The sequence below is a fragment of the Staurois parvus genome, unplaced genomic scaffold (assembly GCF_062004578.1).
Source record: "Staurois parvus isolate SC_StPar_1 unplaced genomic scaffold, SC_StPar_1.0 ptg000192l, whole genome shotgun sequence".
Lineage (NCBI taxonomy): Eukaryota > Metazoa > Chordata > Amphibia > Anura > Ranidae > Staurois > Staurois parvus.
The window spans coordinates 2,208,448-2,229,358 of NW_028317988.1; the positions used below are offsets into that span (position 1 = coordinate 2,208,448).

General features: G+C 43.5%; 1 long non-coding RNA gene across 1 annotated transcript in view; it reads right to left on the reverse strand.

The window, feature by feature from the left end:
* LOC149461752 (uncharacterized) overlaps positions 1-4,932 on the reverse strand; it is a 102,473-nt gene extending 97,541 nt beyond the window's left edge. Inside the window, exon 1 of the long non-coding RNA XR_016312769.1 lies at positions 4,823-4,932. This is a non-coding gene — a long non-coding RNA (uncharacterized LOC149461752). The remainder of the gene's footprint in view (positions 1-4,822) is intronic.
* Between the last annotated feature and the right edge of the window lie 15,979 nt (positions 4,933-20,911).

Below are 20,911 nucleotides of genomic sequence, written 5' to 3' on the forward strand. Positions count from 1 at the left end.
GGAAGTCAAAGGGTCAGACAGGTCTCTTCTGCCATAAATAGCCTGTCTACTTGCTGTCTTTTCATTTTTCCTCTTTACTTCTGCTTTAATTCAGCAAACAGATAAAAATCTAAGACCACATAAGAAGGGGACAGCTAAGTAGGATTCTTCAGCAAGTCAAATGGTAAGTTGCCATTTTCAAATATTTTTTAAAAGCCCAACTCCAGGATCACTGATTGCTGGGTTAAAAAAACCAAAAAAACTTGTTTCACCCGTTACGGTGACATAATCATCCAGTGCCAGGTCCTTCTCCTCTCTTCTGGTCCCTTTTTATAGGTGTCCCTATTACTGGCTGTGTGACATGGACAACAAAGGCTCCTTCACATGGGAGCCTAAAATTTTGCGTTTATATGTGTACATCATTTAGTTTTGTACTCATCTAAACGCAACAATATAAGACTCAATGGGGAAGATTTACTAAAACTGTTTTTTCAGTCGGACCCGATTGGAACCTCCATTCTCCTCTATGGAGCGGAGGGTATAAACGGACGTGTCTGTTTGCACCTGCCAACATGCAATCTGCCAAAGAGGAATGGCTGGGGATCTAATTCCCCTTCTGTCCATTGGATCGGGTCAGATGGAAACAGACAGGTGGTCCATTTCCTTCCAACCGCCCACTGAGGAGAGTGAGCAGCTCTGTGTCGGTTCTGCAGCAGCGGATCGGACACAGACCTGTCATCTGCTTGCTCAGCGGGGATCAGCGGAGACATCCCCCACTGTGCAAGTGGATCTGCTTAATGGCTCTGACCCGTGTGAAAAGACCCTATCTTAGAATCTGGTCAGATGTAAATGGTAGCCAATCAGCTTCAAATCTTAGCTTGTTCAATTAAGCTCTGGCAATTACACCTCAGTCACAGCGGGTGCCACTTGGTATGCGGTTTGCATGCCATGCAACTTGCAAATCGTATGCCAAGTTGCACCCTATTGTCTGCTATTAGACTGGTCATAACGGTGCGGTTCCGACTTGGCATTCCAGAATACATCAGTTTTAGGGCTGGTTCACACTATAGAAAGGCAGTGCAGATGCGTTCTGGATGCGTTTTTGTATGCATGTAAACAATACAGATCTCTCCCCCTGTCAGCTCCAGCATGCTGTTTTGTATGGCTCTGCATAGCAGAGCCATACAAAGCAGCATGTTTATACTGTAAAACACACACAAACAACACAGTAAAACAAGCACACAGTTAACCCTTTGATCACCTCACATGTTAACCCCTTCCTGCCCAGTGCCATTAGTACAGTTTCAGTGCTTTTATTTTATTAGCAGTGACACTGTATTGGTGCCACTGGGGATGTCAGTGGCAATTAGTCAGTCCCCCCCCCAGTGTCAGAATGCCCGCCGCAGTCCCGCTATCACCTCTATTATAAAAAAAATTAACAAAAAAATCCCAGTGTATATACCGCCATTTGTAGATGCTATAACTTTCATATAAACCAATTAATTTACACATATTGGGATTTTTTTAGCAAAGAGATGGAGCAGAATACATTTTGGCCTAAATTTATGACAAAATTAGATTTTTTACATTTTTTTTACTGGACATGTTAGATAACAAAAAGTCCAAAATATAGTTTTTTTCTCAAAAATGATTTTTTTTGTTTATAGTGCAGATGCAATCAAATAGTGCCAAAAGAAAGCTCTATTTGTGGGGAAAAAAGGCCGCAAATTTCATTTGGGTGCAGAGTTGTCAGATAAAGTAATGCATCACCATATTGCAAAAAATGGCCTGGTCAGGAAGGGGGGTAAATCTTCTGGAGGGCAAGGGGTTAAACCATTGGACATCGTTTTTGGATGTATGGACCAGGGGCGGACTGACCATTTGGAAACTCGGGCACTGCCCGAGGGCCCGAGGTCAGTAGGGGGGCCCATGAGATGCCCCTGGTACCTTTTTCATAGGCTTTTTTGAGTTTGGGCAAGGATACAGGGGCCCCATGATTCCCTATTGCCCGGGGGCCCCATGAGTTGTCAGTCCGCCCCTGGTATGGACATTTGTATGCATTGAGACAAGGGGAGGTGCATTGTAGCACCATATCACGAATATAATTTATATACATATATTTATTCATTATTTAGTCAATGTGTTGTTTGGCATATAAATTGGTTCACTGAGCACATATATATTTACAGGGTGGGGGAGGTGCACTGTAGCACATCCGCAATAGTCATACACATTTTGGGTATTTCAATTGTTGTTGCATGTAGGTAGAGTTGTTCACCTATACACTTTCTCAGCAAGAGGGGAGGTGTTTTGTAGTACATCCACACGAACACTCCATTGTGGTTTTCAAGAAGGAGCAGGATTGGCAGTGCAGCATTTACTCAATTTCACATATTGGGCAGCCTATTCAAATGAATGGGCTGCCCTCTGCGATATGCAGAATCATGTGAGAAATGCACTGTGAAAATCGCCTAGTGCGAACACTTGTTCCTGCTACTTGATATGTGAATGGGGACTTATTGTGTGTTAACATGTGAAGATGCATGGTTTGCATACATGCGTAAAGTCACTAGAAGAATTGTAGGCGTCGAAATGCATCTACACGCGGCTAAACTCAAGTACTTTAGGTGTGTATATTAGACAAGATCTTCTCTCCTCTACCAGCAAGAACCTGCATTCCATGCAGAAAATACATATATGTCCCTGTGAATGAGCCCTAACCATTGGCTGGCCAGCAGAGGGGTGCTCTCAGGATCCAGAAGGAAACCAACATCGCACTGTAGAAGAGTGAAGGTGACCGGCCTGCGAAATTGGTGTACTTTGCGGAAAAATTTCTACCACATGTCACATTCGGCAGGCAGTACTGCTGCCAAACATGACCCATTCGTGTAAACAGGGCTGTACTGCCATCGCATGTAGTGCACGTGGTGCGGCAGACTTTCATTGGTCAACACGCCTCTGCTGCTGTCCAGAGGTGTTTGTGCTGCTCTTTCATCCAGAAGGGGGGCACTCTAAGGCTACTTTCACACTGATCTGCCACAAAAACGCATAGGCATTTTTACTTCACTTTCTCAGCGTTTTTTAAAGGACACGTGACTTAAAAACTGCACCAAAAACACTCCTCAGAGGCATTTTTGCGGCGCTTTTAAGGCTTCTTTAGCTGTTTTTCAGGCGTTTTCCACTGATTTCAATGGGAAGAGGCATTTTTGGGGCATTTTTTTTAACTCACCAAACGTGCCCCAAAGATGCTACAAGCAGGAGTTTTTACAGCGCACAGCACGCGCAACGCATAAGTGTGAAAACATACATAGATATACATTCACATACACAGGGAAGCGGTTTTCTTGAGCTTTTTTTAATGGAAAAATGCTTCAAAAACTCCTCAGTGTGAAAGTAGCCTAATACAAGGGGTGTGTTATTGGCCAGATCACCAGGTGAAAGCAAAGTAGGGAAAGCCTAAAAAAGAAAACGAATGCAGCTACCACATCTAATGATTGGTAAGCTGATCTATATTACATTTTTGGTTTTGGGTTTAATACTGCTTCAGCCCTGGTCCACACTGATGCGGTGTGGAATTCACAGCGTTTTCAGTGCGAATTCCACACCGCATCAGAATCGCACCCCTGTTCATGCGAACCGCTGCTGATGTGTATGTTAAGTTAACAACACCCTGAAAGCGGTCTGCAAAACGCAGTGCGATGTGCAGAATCGGATCACATAGGTGTGAATACCCATGCGATCCAATTCTAGTGTGGACCCAACAAAGGGTCCTGCACGTTTTTGGTGCGGGTGTGGTGCGAATAGACCGCGGGATCCTATCGCGCTGCACACAAATCACGTGATTCACACAGGAATGCAGTGCGGTTCCTGTGCGAATCACATGCGATAAACCGCACCGCACATATGTGAATCTAGGCTCACCCTAAGTTCACACCTAAGCATTTTCTGCAGCGCTTTGCAGAAATGCACTACAATCCATGATTTCCTATGGGACACATTCACATCTCTGCGTTTTCACCCAGTGCGTTTTTTGGAAAGGGATTTTTTTAAATGCAAAAAAGTTGCGTTTTTGGTTCTATAGACTTCAATGGAAACTGCAGAAAGGCATGTCGTGCGGTTTTGATGCATTTTTGCAGAGTTTTTTATGAGATTTTGATGCATTTTAAATCTGCTTAGCAACAAGGAAAAAAAACACATGTGGAAAAATGCAAAACGCAGTGCAGAAACGGCTCAAACACAAACTGCATAGGTGTGAAGCTAGCCTTAAAGTTATGCCATGTGTGAATGGGAACCTATAACAAATGTAAAGTAGGTGTTATCCCAATTTGGCTGAAAAAAGTGGAATTACATTTTAGAACGGAGTTCCACCCAAAAGGGGAAGTTCCACTTTAAAGATTGGTCCCCCGCTTCCCATTAAGGATTGGCACCTTTGGGGAGCGGGTACCTGAAATTGACAGGTACCAACTCCCACTTCCGCTGGGATCGCCTAGGCGATTGGAAGCGGAAGTTGTCCTCCCTCCCCATAGTCTTCTGGGACACGTGACAGGTCCCAGAAAACGACGGGGCCATTCAGGAACTACTTGCACATGCGCAGTGGGCAAGCTGTCACAGCCGGGTGCCTGAACTGAAGATGCTGGCACCTGGAACACAGGATGGCCGGTCAAACGGGCTGCGGCGGGGGTACCACGGGATCGTGAAACAGGTGAGTGGCTGTTTTTTAAAAGAAAGCAGCTACAATTTTTTTAGCTGCTGATTATTTTTTTACAGTGCTACTGGAACTCTGCTTTAAGCACAGGGGAAAGAAACATACATTCAAAATCAAAAAAAGTTGCTGATTACTTACAGAAGTTGGGTCCCCCTGCTCTACTTCTCATGTCTTTGTCCTGATCCCTCCACCTGTATTCCCAGCTGCCTCCAGATCTGCCAGCTACTCTCTAATGAGATCCGTCGATCTTTCTGCCTTTACCTTCCCTGTCTGCTGTCACTGAATTTAAGAAAGCCTATGATGTCACGCAGAACATGACTACATGGCCCTTTCAGTAAGAGTCCCATCATCGGAGGATGAAGCCGCACTCTCATAATAACGTGTGATACGCACAGACTTTCCTGCTACCAAATATTAGGCAGAACATGAGCGGGATTAAGTCCGTACAGCTGTGCTGGTAATTAATATTTTATTACTCCTCATTCCTTCCACATGCCCTAACCTCTTTTTTTATTTTATTTTTTATTTTTCAGCCCGTTGAAGGTGACATAATCGCAGAGGGGTTGTGCCTGATGGAAACATGAACAATCCAGTAAGAGGGGAGCTGCCTGTTCTGCTCTGTATAGTAAGATCTATCTATGGGGGGGGGGGGGGGGAGAGCCACACATCATACTGAACTGGATCATATTTATAAATAATAAACACCGGCGAGTCGCAGTGACTCATAACCCGAAGGGCCGATCGCTGAACTCGATTCTGGAGAAAAGGGGTCACTTTTTACAACTCCTGTTTTCAAATAAAAGGGGAAAAAAAGAACTTTTGTTGTGTTTACGGGATGAGTAATCCTTATGAGAGACTGCGATTAAAGAGCCGCATTGTTCCCAAAATTTCTGTGGTCATTTACCGCAAACAATTAGAGTCCTACAGAAAAATCCAAGTCAGAGTTTTCTTGATAACAAAGCAATTTGTAAGTTAAAAATAGACACAGATCATTGTCAGGCAAGATAGAGAACTTGCTGGCTAAGTTATTAATGTATTCGTGGTCAGGGCTAAATGAGGCACAATAGCAGCTACATACGCCGTGGCGGCACGTGACTGATGTCACTGTACTTGTAGGTGGGTTATGATGAAAGGGGTCCAGGGTGATGATGATTTATTCACAGCAAGTATGTCAAGAAAAGAATACATGGGAAAATGTCTGCAAGTATGTTCCCATGGCTGGCCAGCAAAGCAGGGTGTGTGATAGATACGCATAGCTCCCATCTGGCCCTCATTAATGTAGGTTCACACCTATGCAATTTGCGTTTGACCCGTTTCTGCATTGCGTTTTGTGCCTGCGTTTTTGGCCGCATTTTTTCTGAGTTTTGCGGGGTTTTTTCTTGCTGCTAGGCAGATTTAAAACACAAAACACATCAAAATGCAGCAAAAATTAATCAAAAATGCAGCAAAAACGCACTACATGCTTTTCTGCAGCATTTGTATTGAAGTCTAAAGAACCAAAAATGCAAATTTTTGCATTCAAAAACATCCCTGACCCTTTCCAAAAACCGTACGGAAAACATGGAGATGTGAACCTGTCCCATAGGAAATCATGTTAAATGGACTGTACTGCGTTTCTGAAAAACGCAGCAGAAAATGCTTAGGTGTGAACAGGGGCGCACTGACAACTCATGGGGCCCCTGGGCAATAGGGGATCATGGGGCCCCTGTGTCCTTGCCCAAACTCAAAAAAGCCTATGAAAAAGGTACCAGGGGCATCTCATGGGGCCCCCTACTGACCCCGGGCCCTCGGGCAGTGCCCGAGTTTCCAAATGGTCAGTCCGCCCCTGGGTGTGAACCTAGGGTTAGTGGGAATGTCTCCTTTTTTTGAACCAAATCTTTCCATCCTTTTTTGATCTGAAGTATAGAGATATAGTGAACCTGTTGGTGCCGACAGTACTCAAATATGCAGCCTCTTGGCGGCTGGGCCTTGACACCGAGCGGCAGCATAAAAAGTAAACAAACATGTGCCAAGAGTGCACGCCCTGTGCGCTCCCAGCACATTTACCGGAGCCTCACGGAAAGGTCCCGATCACTACTTGTGATCGGGACCTTTCCGATCATGTGAACGTTTTGACAGCCAATCATGGTGGTCACATGACCCTAAACCCCACACTGCCTCCTAGAGTTACAATCCCCTTAAAGGGCCAGGAGGCACTGGTGCCAAGGGGTTAAACTGATTGTAAAGCTTCCATTATTTTTAGTATTAAAATAATAAACATGTCATACTTACCTGCTCTGTTCAATGGCTTTGCACAGGGCAACCCCGATCCCCAACTTCTGCGGGTGCCCCCATAGGTAGCTGCTTTCTATGGTGACACTCATGAAGGGTTGCTCCCAAGCCCCGCTGCCTGCATCTACAGACACAGACAGTGATCCTGCCTCCTCACTCCCTTGTCATAGGATTTGATTGATGACAGCAGGATCCAATGGCTCCCATTGCTATCAATCTGCCCAGAAAGTAGGGAGAGAGCTGGGAGAGCTGCAGCTCTTGTGCATAGAGCTGGATCGAGATCGGGCTCTAGTAAATATAAGGTGGGTGAGGGGAGATCCTCTGCAATAGATGGTTTTATCACTGACAGTGGTGCTTACAATGATCAGCTTTTTTTATTTATTTTCACACAAATAGTGCTTTCTTTTGGTGGTATTTTGTCACCTGCGGTTTTTATTTTTTGCACTATAAACAAAAAAAGACTGACAGATTTAAAAAAAAGAAAAATTCTACTTTTTGCTATTAAACATGTCCAGTAAAAAAAAATTTAAAAATCAAATTTCATCATAAATTTAGGCAAAAATGTATTCTGCTCCATGTTTTTGCTAAAAAAAATCCCAATACGTGTAAATTAATTGGTTTATGTGAATGTTATAGTGTCTAAAATGACGGTATATATACTGGAATTTTCTTTTTTTAAAATATATACTAGTAATGGCGGCACTGATAGTGGGACTGCGGTGGACATTCTGACATTGGGGGGGAACTGATTGTCACTGACTTCCCCAGTGGCACTAATACAGTGCTCAGTGCTAATAAAAAGCACTGACACTGTACTAATGACACTGGACAGAAAGGGGGTAACATCTGGGGTGATCAAAGGGTTAACTGTGTGCTGTGTTTTACTAGGGAAGCATGCTGTTTTGTATGGCTCTGCTATGTAATACAAAGCAGCTTGCTGTAGCTGACAGGGGAGAGATCTGTATTATTTACACACAAGTCTCTCCCCTGTCAGTAATACTCAGCAATCACTGGGTGTCGGCGGGGAAACGCTGGCTGGGACCCGGTGATTGACAACTGTAGTAGTCAGTGGTGGCGCGGGTAGGATACACGCCCCCTACCCAGTTATACAAAATCACGTATATATGTGTGATTTTGCACAGCCCTGCCTCCCTGTAGCAGTATTTGTGCTATAAGTCGGCGGGGAAGCAGTTAAGGTAAAAAAAAAAACTGAATTCTTTAAAACTACTTTAAAGCAGAAGGTTAATCCTCTTATATTTTGCCTTCCCTGGTTCCTCCTTTCCTCTTCTTAACTAATAGGAGTTTTTATAAAAAGCATTCCTCTCTATTTTCATTACTTACCTTATTTTAGACCCATTGATGTCATCACTGGGCCTCTTTGCTTCTCTCTGCAATGCAGGTGGATCAATGTGGTGGGAGGGGCCAGCAGGGTGCTGAAAACATCTCCCCTGTCAGCTCCAGCATGCTGCTTTGTATTGCTCTGAATAGCAGATCAATACAGAGCAGCATGCTTACACAGTAAAACATAGCCCACAGTTAACCCTTTGATCACCCCAGATGTTAACCCCTTCCTGTCCGGTGTCATTAGATTAGTACAGTGTCAGAGCTTTTCATTAGCACTGTTCACTGTATTGGTGTCACTGGGAATGTCAGTGACACCAAGTCAGTTCACCCCCCCCAGTGTCAGAATGCCCACCACAGTCCTGCTATAATTCGCTGATTGCCGCCATTACTAGAATTAAAAAAAAAAATTCCAGTATCTCTACCACCATTTGTAGACGCTCTAACTTTCACATAAACCAATTAATTTACATGTATTGGGATTTTTTTGTAGCAAAGACATGGAGCAGAATACATTTTGGCCTAAATTTAAGACGAAATTTCATTTTTTACATTTTTTTACTGGACATTTGTAATTGCAAAAAAGTGAAAAATATTTTTTTTTTCTCAAAATTGTCAGTCTTTTTTGTTTATAGCGGAAAAAAAAACACACAGACGATCAAATACCACCGAAAGGAAGCTCCATTTGTGGGAAAAAAGGACATAAATTTCATTTGGGTGCAGTGTTGCATGATGTCAGTAACGCAGTGCCATATCGCAAAAAAATGGCCTGGTCAGGAAGGGGGGTAAATCCTCTGGAGGGCAAGGGGTTAAAAAAAAATACATTGAATGGTGCATTAATGAATACTGAGTTGCAGTAATTGGTGTCTTTTATAGCTGCTATGTCTACTGTGTGCCCTGGGGGGACCTGAACACAGAAATGTGATTTTTACAAATAGCAGCCTGGAGCAGAAGCCACGCAGTATAGCATGTCCTTCCACCCCTCAGATGTTCCATCATGATGGCTCTTTTTTATAGCAAGGGGCTCATGAGAAATGTTGCTCTTCAATAAACTTAATTGTATTGACAAACTGCATTAGGAGATGACTAATATTAAAGCTGAACTCCGGCACCCACATTCATGCATGATGTCATACATCTTCCTCACTATTGATTAATCCATGGATAAAATTTTAAAAAAGTGGGCAGGGTTCTTATATATCCCAAATCAAGCCTCCCAGGATGCACTAAGACCGCTGCTACATGCCAACCCACCAATGCTGTGTGACATCGCTGCATCTGCTGGGCTCTGTAGACATGTGGGTGACCAGCCTTTATGGGCCTAATGCAGGCCATAGACAGGTCAAAAATCGGCCGATTTTCACACCGTTAATGGGTTAATTGCTCGGCCGTTTTTCAGCACATTTTTTTTATCGGTGAAGTTGGAAAAAAATCGGCCGATTTGCCCATCATTGCCGGCAAAATCGGTCGATTTTTTTCCAACTTCACTCTTTACCGATAAAAAATTTGCACATGAACCGTGGCTTGCAAGAAGAAGAAAAAGAAGAAAAGAAGAAGAAAAAGAAGAAGAAAAAGAAGAAGAAAAAGAAGAATAAGAATTCCAGTCCGCTATTATATTTGACATGAAAAAGTATTGCGGTTGCAACAATGTATCTATTTGTATCCGAATAAACCATCTGTATCCGAAATGGATACAAATGGATACATTGTTGCAACCGCAATACTTTTTCATGTCAAATATAATAGCGGAGCTCTCTGCAGGGACAGAAGTAAATAAATGCCGGCCGTAGACGGGACGAAAATCACGATTTCACCTACCTTTGTACCAGGAACATTCAATGAAAAAAAAATACATTAAAATGTCACTAAACCCACATCATAAAAAACTATCAATAAATGCTGTATTACATGCTGTTCACAATCAGTTACTATGAGATTCGTTTTCTGTATTCTGCAAAAAAAAACCTGGTTGATCCTGCTGTTCTCTATCTTCCCCCTCCGTCTAAGTCCCCAATGCAGATAAGGATTTTGCAGAGCTGTGTTGGCAGCACTGCACATGCTCAGTTTTGAGTGAGTTTCTATGCTGAGCATTTCCCCCCTATTGCATCTAAGCAGCCCATGTGACTACAGAGTCACACATGTGAGTGTATACACAGTAGTAAAGGACAGCCCACTCCCTCCCTCCTCCTTCATGTACACTAACTAGCTAAACACAATGAGGGTGGGATATTACATCTTGATTGATGGAGGCGTCACCTCCCTCTTATTTTTAAATACAGGTTGGAAGGGCGTGGCAAAACCCATGACTGGCAGAAATCCGCCCACACCATGTTATTCCAAAAAAATAATAAAGATTTTAAATATATATTTGTATGACAATTTAACAGTTCATCGATATCAATTATTTATTTTTAGTCTGTATTGCAAAGGCTGTATTTTTTATTTTGAACATGTGACCAGCAGCAGAGGACTAGAAGCTCCTCCTGCTTATGTCTCCCTGCAGACAGGCTGGCTACAGCGCAGTCATCCAGTTCTGGTAGGACATCCATAAACATTCTCCCAGAACCCCGTCCCTGCACGCCCCTGGGATGCACATCGGGTGCACTCTGTGACTGCTATGCCCTTTGGACACAGGTGATCACAGATCGGGGTAAAGGGCCAATCACAACAGCCCTTTACCATGTGATCAGCTGTGTCCAATCACAGCTGATCACATGTAAACAGACTTGTCGGTTATCAGCAGTCCTTTCCACACAGGTTGTTTGTGTGAGGAAAGGAAACTCGATCACCAGCAAGGCCGTCAGTACATGGTTTACACTGATAATCAGGGCATTCATCATCAGTGCCTGATGATCAGTGCAGCCCCATCAGTGTCAACTCATCAGTGCCGCCTCATTAGTGCCCACCAGTGCTGCCTCTTCATGGCCCATCAGTGTCGCCTCATCAGTGTCCATCAGTGCAGCCTCATCAGTGCTCATCAGTGCAGCTTCATTATTATTATTATTATTGTACAGGATTTATATAGTGCCAACAGTTTGCTCAGTGATTTACAATATAAAGGGAGACAATACAGCAACGATACAGTTAATACAAGAGGGATAGGAGGGCCCTGCTCCTTGGAGCTTATCAGTGCCCATCAGTGCGGCCTCAACAGTGCAGCCTATCAGTGCCCATCAGTGCAGCCTATCAGTGCTCATCAGTGCAGCCTCATCAGTGAAGAAGAAATATTTGCAACATTTTATAGCAGAAACTATGAAAAACTTTTTTTTTCAAACGTTTTGGTCTTTTTTTTTAATTTTAAAATGGCGTTTCTATGTGGACACCTCGGCGTCCATGAGGGAGCTTGCCTCCCCTGGTATCCACTGCCAACACCTGACGCAAATGCGTGACGTCACTGCGCCGTGCCGGCGCCTGGCGCACATCCATGCCAGGGCACATGCGAGCCATCATCTGACGTCCGGGGCAGTCGTAAAACGCTGCTGGCACAGGAAAGAGCCCCCTTTTCTGGCACTATTGGTGGAAATTCCGCCTTATCCCTTTGCTGGCAACACAGGTTCATTGGATTATCCTCTGATTAGACAATCATTTTTAATTGAGATCCATATATATTGGACGTATTGCTGTGGATGGTCTGGCTTTCTATTCGGAGGGCTGTCTGTTATGTGGTCCTGATGGTTTGGTGAGCACTAAAAATTTGTTGGTGAAGAGAAGCATTTTTTTATCACAGAAGTCCTGTCAGTATTCTCGTGGCTTTGTTTTGATTCTTTATTATAGATAATGAACCTGGTCACGGCTATTTTCCATTGAGATCTGGAATGTCTCTATTTCTCTACATCTTAGTAATCATGATGGATAGTTGTAACAATGACTTTTTATGGGCAGTTTTGCCAGTATATATTATATATTTTTTTTTTTATTTTAGATCAAATCACTGCTTCAACTTTGCAAGCAATAAGTACTTTAGTCTTTTGTGTTCATCTACCATGTTCTCAAATGGTTAGTCTTGTTCTTATAGATTTATCAGGATATCAATATTTGAGGCCTTGGAATATGTAATCCCATCCTGTATATTACTTATAATTACTCTGATTAATGTTTGTTCAATGCTTTTGTAAGTATAATTATGGCAATCACTTTAATGTTATTTACTTATTATTTATGTGCATATTATCATTTACTCTTGTATGTCTATTTAGAAATTCCTCTGTGCCTATGCCCCCTGAAGATCAAAAATGAAATGATTGAAACGCGTCGGAGAGTCTCCATTCTTTTGGGAGTTTTTTCATGTTTTGAAGGAAGTCTTTTGTAGTATTGTCAGAGTCAATGTGTTTTTTTAAAATACATGTGGAGTAGTCTCCTTTCTTTGGGAGTTCCTTTAATGCTGTGAAGGAAGTCATTTGTAGCATTGACAGAGTTAATCTTCTTTACAAAATATCTTTTCTAAGGATATTTATGGAATAAAGTATGTATCCCTTTTAAAGAAGTTTCTATGCGTATATGTACTATGGTTGCTGCATTAAAGTCCCTTATGGGGGGTGTCTATTTGCGTATTTCTGAAAATTGTCCTGGGCAGGAAGGGGGTGGAAGTGCACAGCATTGAAGTGGTTAAAGAAGAATCCCAGATATGGATATATCATATAATGGTTCAGCTTGGACCAATGTAACTATGTACAGTATATACCATTCGTTTGGGACCCCTCTACACAGTGGAAATCCCTGTAGTAGACACCATTACTTCAGTGGTCTCCTCTTGCTTTCAGGTCCCGTGCCATATGGTTGCCCTGCTGCATTCTGAACACAGGAGGGGGGCCGCTTGGTGCAAGCATAGAAAGCGTGGAAAACGAGGAACCAGGGAAGGCAAAATGTAAGCAGATTAAACTTCAGCTTTAAATAATATAATTAAAACAAAAACCATAAGAAGCCAGCTATTTATTTTGTGTCCTTCATATGTGTCCAGAAACATCTTCCAAACAAGCCCTTATGTTTTCAATAACTAAAAATGCTTACTCAAATCGGTTTTCTATGATTTAATATCTTCTAAAGCTCTTTTCCATTACAGTGATTGTACATCAGCAGATGTATATTATTGCCAGGTCATAAACACCCGCTGAAGGAAAAATACCACCGAATGGGAACCTCAGGACTAAATAGAGACATTGGGGTTGATTTACTAAATGCATATAGACTGTGCACTGCAAGTGCATAGACTATTTGCCTTTAGTAAATCAACCCCAAAAAGGGGTTTAGTGGTGCAAGATCCTCCATCTGAGAGAGGCCTTTATTGCACAGAGGGAAAGTCTTACACTGGATTACTGCACAGATCTAGAAGAAATACACAAAGCACACCGATATTCAAGGAAGAGTACACATGACTCGATATTCGCTGATCCCAGAGTTCAGCTTGGAAAGATAAGTGTGCTTTAGACAAAGTACATTCAGCCTTTTTTTTGCCCCTCTCCCTGACATAAGCTAACCCCCCCTCCACAGATGCATACTTACTTGGATCCAATGCCCATGGGGCTTCTGGTGATGGTTTCCATCTTGGCCTCAGCCATGCATTACAGCCCTTCTGACTTTCTATGGGGCTATCTTCAGCCACCTCTGTCCTGAGGATACAGTCCTATAGAGTTCAGTGGGATTGTAATGCATTGGTGTGGCAAGGAAGTAAACCGTCACTGGGGGCCGATGACCTTGGATTTTTTGTTGTCCATTATGTGCTAGTGGTGGGTAGCGGTGCCTTAAAACAGTGGGAAACTTGAATTAACAAAAATTTTTTTAAAAAACCTTCTCCCTGCAAGGTAATGTCAAAATGTGCTACTATGGATAGCATACTGGCACAATATGAAAGACTTACCTTAGAAAGAAGCTCTGCAGAAGTCCTGGAGACAAACATGGGAGGAGGAGACAAGGGAGCTTGAGAGCAGGAGGTCATACGCACTACTGTGTTTGTGCTGAGACCACATCGCACAGCATGCTCCCAGCACCGACACCGAACTGTCACAGACAGCTCTGGGTCTCGTAGTAATGATCAGGAACCAGGAGGACAGATTCCCAATTACCTGATCGCTATGATAGCCTGTGATTGGTGATCGCAGTGATCATTCACTGTACAGCCCATCACAGGGTAGAAAACTGTAAACAAAAAGCGTGTGTAAAAAAAAAAAAAAAAATGAAGACACAACAGGTAGATCAGGTTTTGATCTAGGTCACTGTCAGGATTATGGTTAAGCCCCTTTCACATGGGGCTGATCCCACTCCAATAAGCAGGGGATCAACTCACAGATTCCCTGCTGATCAGAGTGGCATGGGGTGGATGACAGGTCCGTGTGCACTCAGTTTATGCCAGGGGCGGACTGACAACTCATGGAGCCCCTGGGCAATAGGGGATCATGGGGCCCCTGTGTCCTTGCCCAAACTCAAAAAAGCCTATGAAAAAGGTACCAGGGGCATCTCATGGGGCCCCCTACTGAGCCCGGGCCCTCAGTAGGTGCCCGAGTTTCCAAATGGTCAGTCCCCCCTGGTTTAAGCAAAGTGGACATGGACAGAGCCCACACTGTTCTATGAGTGGTCGTGTGTAAACAGACTTCGCTCCTCTCCACTGTAGTGGGATCATTGATTAGGGTAATAGCATTGACCTCTACCAGCCTCATGCAACATGTTCCTGGTATCAGATTGTCTTCTGCAGCATATCCCCAGCCAAACATGTACCATGTGCACACTCGCTGACCCTCATTTCCTCAATTAGGTCTGTAGTTTCTGACAGTCCTCTCAAGCATTACATACAGTGCTCAGCATAAATGAGTACACACCAGTAGATTTTTCAGAAAACCTTTCCTTTCCTTCCAGAATCCACATTTTCTTTGGGACACTATACTACAAACTACTCCCACAAATGTGGGCCATTGATTGCAAACAAGATTTGTTCATTTTCACACACAAAAAAGTATTTTTCTTTCATTCAAGACCATGTTGCAAAAAATGAATACACCCCAATGAAAGTCTTAGGAGCAAAGCTAAATTTTAGACAACAAAATCCTAATTAACAAGAATTCAACTATAGGTGAGTGTAATTATTCATTAAACAGGTGTCCAGCAGACAGTTGATTATAAAAGGGCGTTACTTAACCTCTTCACGCTGGCACCTCCCGGCCCTTTAAGGGGTTTCAGATGCTGGGGCGGGGTTTTAGGGTCATGTGACCGCCGTGATTCGCTGTCACATGATCGGAAACCTTGCGATCGGGACCTTTCCGTGAGGCACCGACATATGTGCTGGGAGCGCGCAGGGCGCGCACTCTCAGCGCGTATGTGTTTTCAAATGGTATGCAAATATGCGGCCACTCGGCGTCAAGGTCCAGCCGCCGAGAGGCCGCATATTTGTGTACGCTCGGCGTCAATGGGTTAACAAAGAAAACCTCTTCCCACTTCATGCTGTCAGCAATGGCACCACATGGAAGAGAAGTGTCACAAGGCCTGAGAAAGAAAATAATTTCTTCATACAAGAAAGGCGAAGTCTACAAGAAGATCAGCAAAGCTTTACTTATCCGTCAGAATACTGTAGCAAAAGTGATACAAAAATTTAACAGAGATGGAACTGCAACCATCACACAGAGACATCCAGGTCATCCACGTAAGTTAACACCTCGACAGGAGCATCTTCTGATGAGAAGGGTTGAAGAAAAACGCCATGCAAGTTCACTGCAGTTAGCTAGAGAAGTAGAAAGCCAAACTGGTGTGAATGTTTCCCATGCTACAGTACGGCATACACTGCAGAGGAATGGTCGGCATGGGTGTTGTCCACCAAGAAAGCCTCTCATAAAGCCCATGCACAAAAATCATCCTGCTGAGAAATTTGCCAGGGCCCATGCTGAAAAAGAAGACCACTGGGACTCTGTATTCTGGAGTGATGAGACCAAGATAAATGTTTTTGGAACTGATGGCTTCAAAACTGTATGGTGTTGCAAAGGTGAGGAGTACAAAGAAAAATGCATGGTGCCTACAGTGAAACATGTTGGTGGCAGTGTGCTTCTGTGGGGCTGCATGAGTGCTGCTGGTGTCGGGGAGCTGCATTTCATTGATGGTATCATGAATTCACAGATGTACTGTTCAATATTGAAAGAGAAGATGCTACCATCACTCCATGCCCTTGGTCATCGTGCACTTTTCCAACGTGACAATGATCCAAAACACACATCTAAGGTCACTGTTGCATTTCTGTAGACGAACAGAGTGAAAGTGATTCAGTGTCCATGTATGTCTCCTGATTTGAACCCAATCCAACACCTCTGGAGAATTCTGAAGAGACAAGTTGAGCATCACTCTCCATCCAGCATCCCGGCTCTAAAAAAAGTTGTTCTTGAAGAATGGAAAAAGATAGATGTTGCAATATGTCGCCAACTTGTTCATTCCATGTCTAGAGGACTTGGTGCTGTCCTTACAAATCATGGAGGTCATACAAAATACTAGATGGAGTAGTTTATGTTGTGGGGTGGATTCATTTTTGCACCAACTAATTTGAGTAAAACTGAAGATTTTGTAATCTAAGTTATATTATTAACTTTACCTTCATTTAATAAGGTAAACAAATGTTCTATAAAACTCAGTTTTGTCAAAATTTTGGAAATTGTTCTTGTGTTCATTAGGATATTGATTATTTATTTATTTCAGGTACTTATATAGCGCCGTCAATTTACGCAGCACTTTACACATATATATTGTACATTCACATCAGTCCCTAACCCTCAAGGGGTGTACAATCTAAGGTCCCTAACTTACATTCATACATACACATACTAGGGACAATTTATTAATATTTTTCTTTTCAAAAGGGGTGTACTCATTTATGCTGAGCACTGTATATTGAACATTACAGGGGTTGGACAAAAAATATGAAAACACTACATGATTTGCAGGTGTGAAAGTGACGACATGTTTCGTGTTGAAAGTGGAAATGATGTAACCTTCTTTTGCTTCCGCGTCCATTATGCGCTAGTGGTGAGTAGCGGTGCCTTAAAGCGGTGGTAAACTTGACTTTGAGAAGAAAAAAAATCTTATCCCTGCAAGGTAATGTTACAATGTGCTACTATGCATCGCATACTGGCACATTATGAAAGACTTACCTTAGAATGAAGCCCACCAGCAGCACGCTTTCACCACTGACTGGGCCTCCATCTTCACCCGGTCTTTCTTCCGGGTTCAAGGGCTCTGGCCACTTGATTGGCTCACTTTCGTCATTCACTGCATGTAATCCGGAGTCATGTCAGAGCTTACTGAGCTTCAAAGATGGCAAATTGTTGGTGCCTCTGTGACTAAAGTTGCCAATTTATTTGCCATGTTGCGAGGTACAGTATCAAAGGTTATGACGGCATATACAGTTCTTGTGAAAACATTGTTTGATAAGCAAAAGCATAAGACTGATCAACATGGTAAACTGACCAAATGAGACAAAAGGACATTGCGTAGGATTGTGAACCAGAATAAGAAAACAACTGCTGCAAAAGTAACTGCAGAGCTCAATCTCAGTCTTCCAAAGCCCATGTCCACAAAAACTGTGTGGAGGGAACTCCATAAGTAAAACATTCACGGGTGAGCTGCAGTTGCCAAACCATTAGTGACCGATATTAATGTTCAGAAGAGGATAGAGTGGTGCAACACCCATAAATTGTGGACTATCGATCAGGGGCAGACTGACAACTCATGGGGCCCCCTGGCAATAGGGGATCATGGGGCCCCTGTGTCCTTGCCAACACTCAAACCACACCCAAAAAAGCCTATTAAAAAGGTACCAGGGGCATCTCATGGGGCCCCCTACTGACCCAGGGCCCTCGGGCAGTGCCCAAGTTCCCAAATGGTCAGTCCACCCCTGCTATCGATCGATGGAAAACTGTAATATGGTACCGATGAATCAAGTTTCACACTGGTCTCAACCACCGGATGTGTTTATGTGTGGTGAACATTGTCCCAAGCTTACAACCAGGACTGTCTTGTGCCTACGGTAAAGCATGGTGGCGGTGCAATCATCATGGTTTGGGCAACCATATCTTGGTATTCTGCAGGCTCATCATCACCTTGAAAGGTAGAGAGCCAGCAACCATGTGCAAATTTTGGCTGACCATGTGCACCCCATGGTGCAGACATTGTTTCCCAAAGACAGCACCATTTACCAAGAAGATCATGCTCCCATTCATACAGCTGATGTTGTCAAATCATGATTTGAAGAGCATGCAGTTGAAGTCTTGCACCTTCCCTGGGCACCGCAGTCGCCAGACTTCAATATCATAGAGCCACTATGGTCAATACTGGAGAACAAGGCTCGGGCATCTCTGCGAGAACCGGAACGATTTTTGCATCAAGAGTGGTAACATCTGATTCCATTATCTACCATCCAAGCCTTATATTTGTCAATTCTCAGGAGCATTCAGGCCATCTTGGATGCCAAAGGTGGTCCAACAACATCCAAAGAACAGAGCTATACCGCTCAGGCAAACAATCCAGATCAATCCACAACAGGTGCAGTCTCTGGCTCGCCACCACACACGATGCAATAGGAAGAAGGGTCAGCCGCACACCGGAGGATAGATGAATATAGTGTGTATTTACTGATCCATGGGACACACAAAACACCAGGACATGAATACAGGACCTGTTAACACGTTTCACATGATCTTGTGCTTAATCATAACAAAGAAAACAAACGTACTGTCTTATATAGGTATTAGTTAATAAAGAACACCTGTCCTAATCAGCACTCCTGAATCCTGAGGGGACGTCTACTAATACATTGTAACAAGACATATAAAACCATTGTATCAAAAGTAGTGATCTCAGAGAACAAGAAAGGAGGAAAAGAAAAAAGGAAAGTGAAGTGGAATAAAAGCAGAAACAAAGAAAGAGAAAAAGAATAATGGATAAAAATAATTGTGAAAAAATTATAAATGAAAAATAGGATAACAAACACAGATAAAAGTGAGTAAATATCCCAAGAAGATATGGTACAACAACATACTAGGTAACTATTTCATTCTTTCACCTGGTGTTTCCAACCCTTTTATGTGGGGCCCTTTGGAAATGTCTTGGGCGGCATTCGAGACCCCCTTTTGTGAGTTGACAACCTCTGGTCTACGTAGTTATGATGGTATGTACCGATTTACTAAGGCTACGTTCACACTAGCGTTGTGTGCAGGCGGCAGAGAGGCGTTTGAGAAGTGTTTTTACTGCTTCCCAAATGCCTCTGCCAATTCTGCACATTACAGCACATGGTGCTGTTCTAACGGGAGCGTTTGCGTCGCGGCAAAACGGACGCCTCTGGTCAAGTCAGGTGGCGTTGAAGCCTCCTATTCTCGTCTATGGTGCCGCTCCGCAAACGCCGCGGTTGTGACGCGGTTGCGGGGCGTTTGCGGAGCGGTAACACCACTCAAACTGCATTATAGGCGTTTGTGGGGCGTTTTTAACGCTCGGCAAATGCCGAGCAACCGCCACTAAACCGCGCATGCGGCATTTGTGGAGCGTTTGCCGAGCGTTAAAAAATGCTCCGCAAACACCGGACCAACGCTTGCCAAATGCTATAGGGGCGTTTGGCAAGCGTTGGTAAAACAGCCAAGTGTGAACGAGCCCTAAGACATGTCAAAGTTCCAAAACTGTGTTCAGGTGTTGAGATTTGTTTTAGGCCTCGTTCACATCTGCGTTTCGGAAACGTGAGAAAAATGCGCTTGTGGTGCGAATAAATGTTAACTGCACCCCAACTGCTGCAAGCAAACATGGTAAAATACGCAGTAAAAAATACACAAACTGGATTGCAGCAGAAACTCCATGAGATACTTTGTTGCGGTGTTTGTCGTTCGTGCGACAGCCTATTAAACTCAATAGCATCAAAAACGTGCAAAAGGTGAGAAAAACACGTTTTAAATCACGAGGTGAGGTCAGGGCCTTTCCCTCTGTCATGGAAGGGGTTAAGAAAGTCCATGGGGAACAATTCCAAGGACAGACCTAGAAAACACCAATCAGAATAAGACCCTGGTCCCTCTGGGTGTGGCTTGCCATGTGATTTGCCATTCTATGTGACTTGCATGGCGGGTCGCACCCTATTTCGACTTGGTCGCAGCCACACCGATTTCTAAAGTAGAACGTGCAGCACTTCAGGTGCGACTTCCAGAGACATCTGTGGCTTGCAAGTCGCACCTCAAGTCAGAACACCATCCGACTTGGAAATTGCGCGACTTCACTGCAAGATTGCTGTGACTGTGCTGTAATGCCGGCCACACATGGGTCGAAATTTGACCGATTTTTCATCCAAAAATCAAACCAAAGAATAATTGGCTGATTTTCGCTCTGTTAGTGGGTCAGTGGCACTGACCGATTTTCGTGGTTCCTCCCTTTTTTGGTGATCAGGCATGTTGGAAAATTCGTGAAAAAACTACCGATTTTCGACTCTATGATGATCAAATTGTATGATCGTTTTCCGAAAAGAATAAGCGCATGAGCCGTTACCTGGAAGTGTCGCCTGTTATACGGGGTGGACTTTATGACTTGGTTAGCTGATTTTCTAAATCATTGATGGCACCATCGGATTACCGAGCGAACGTTTTTGATTTTTGGACAAAAAATCATTGAGGATTTGAC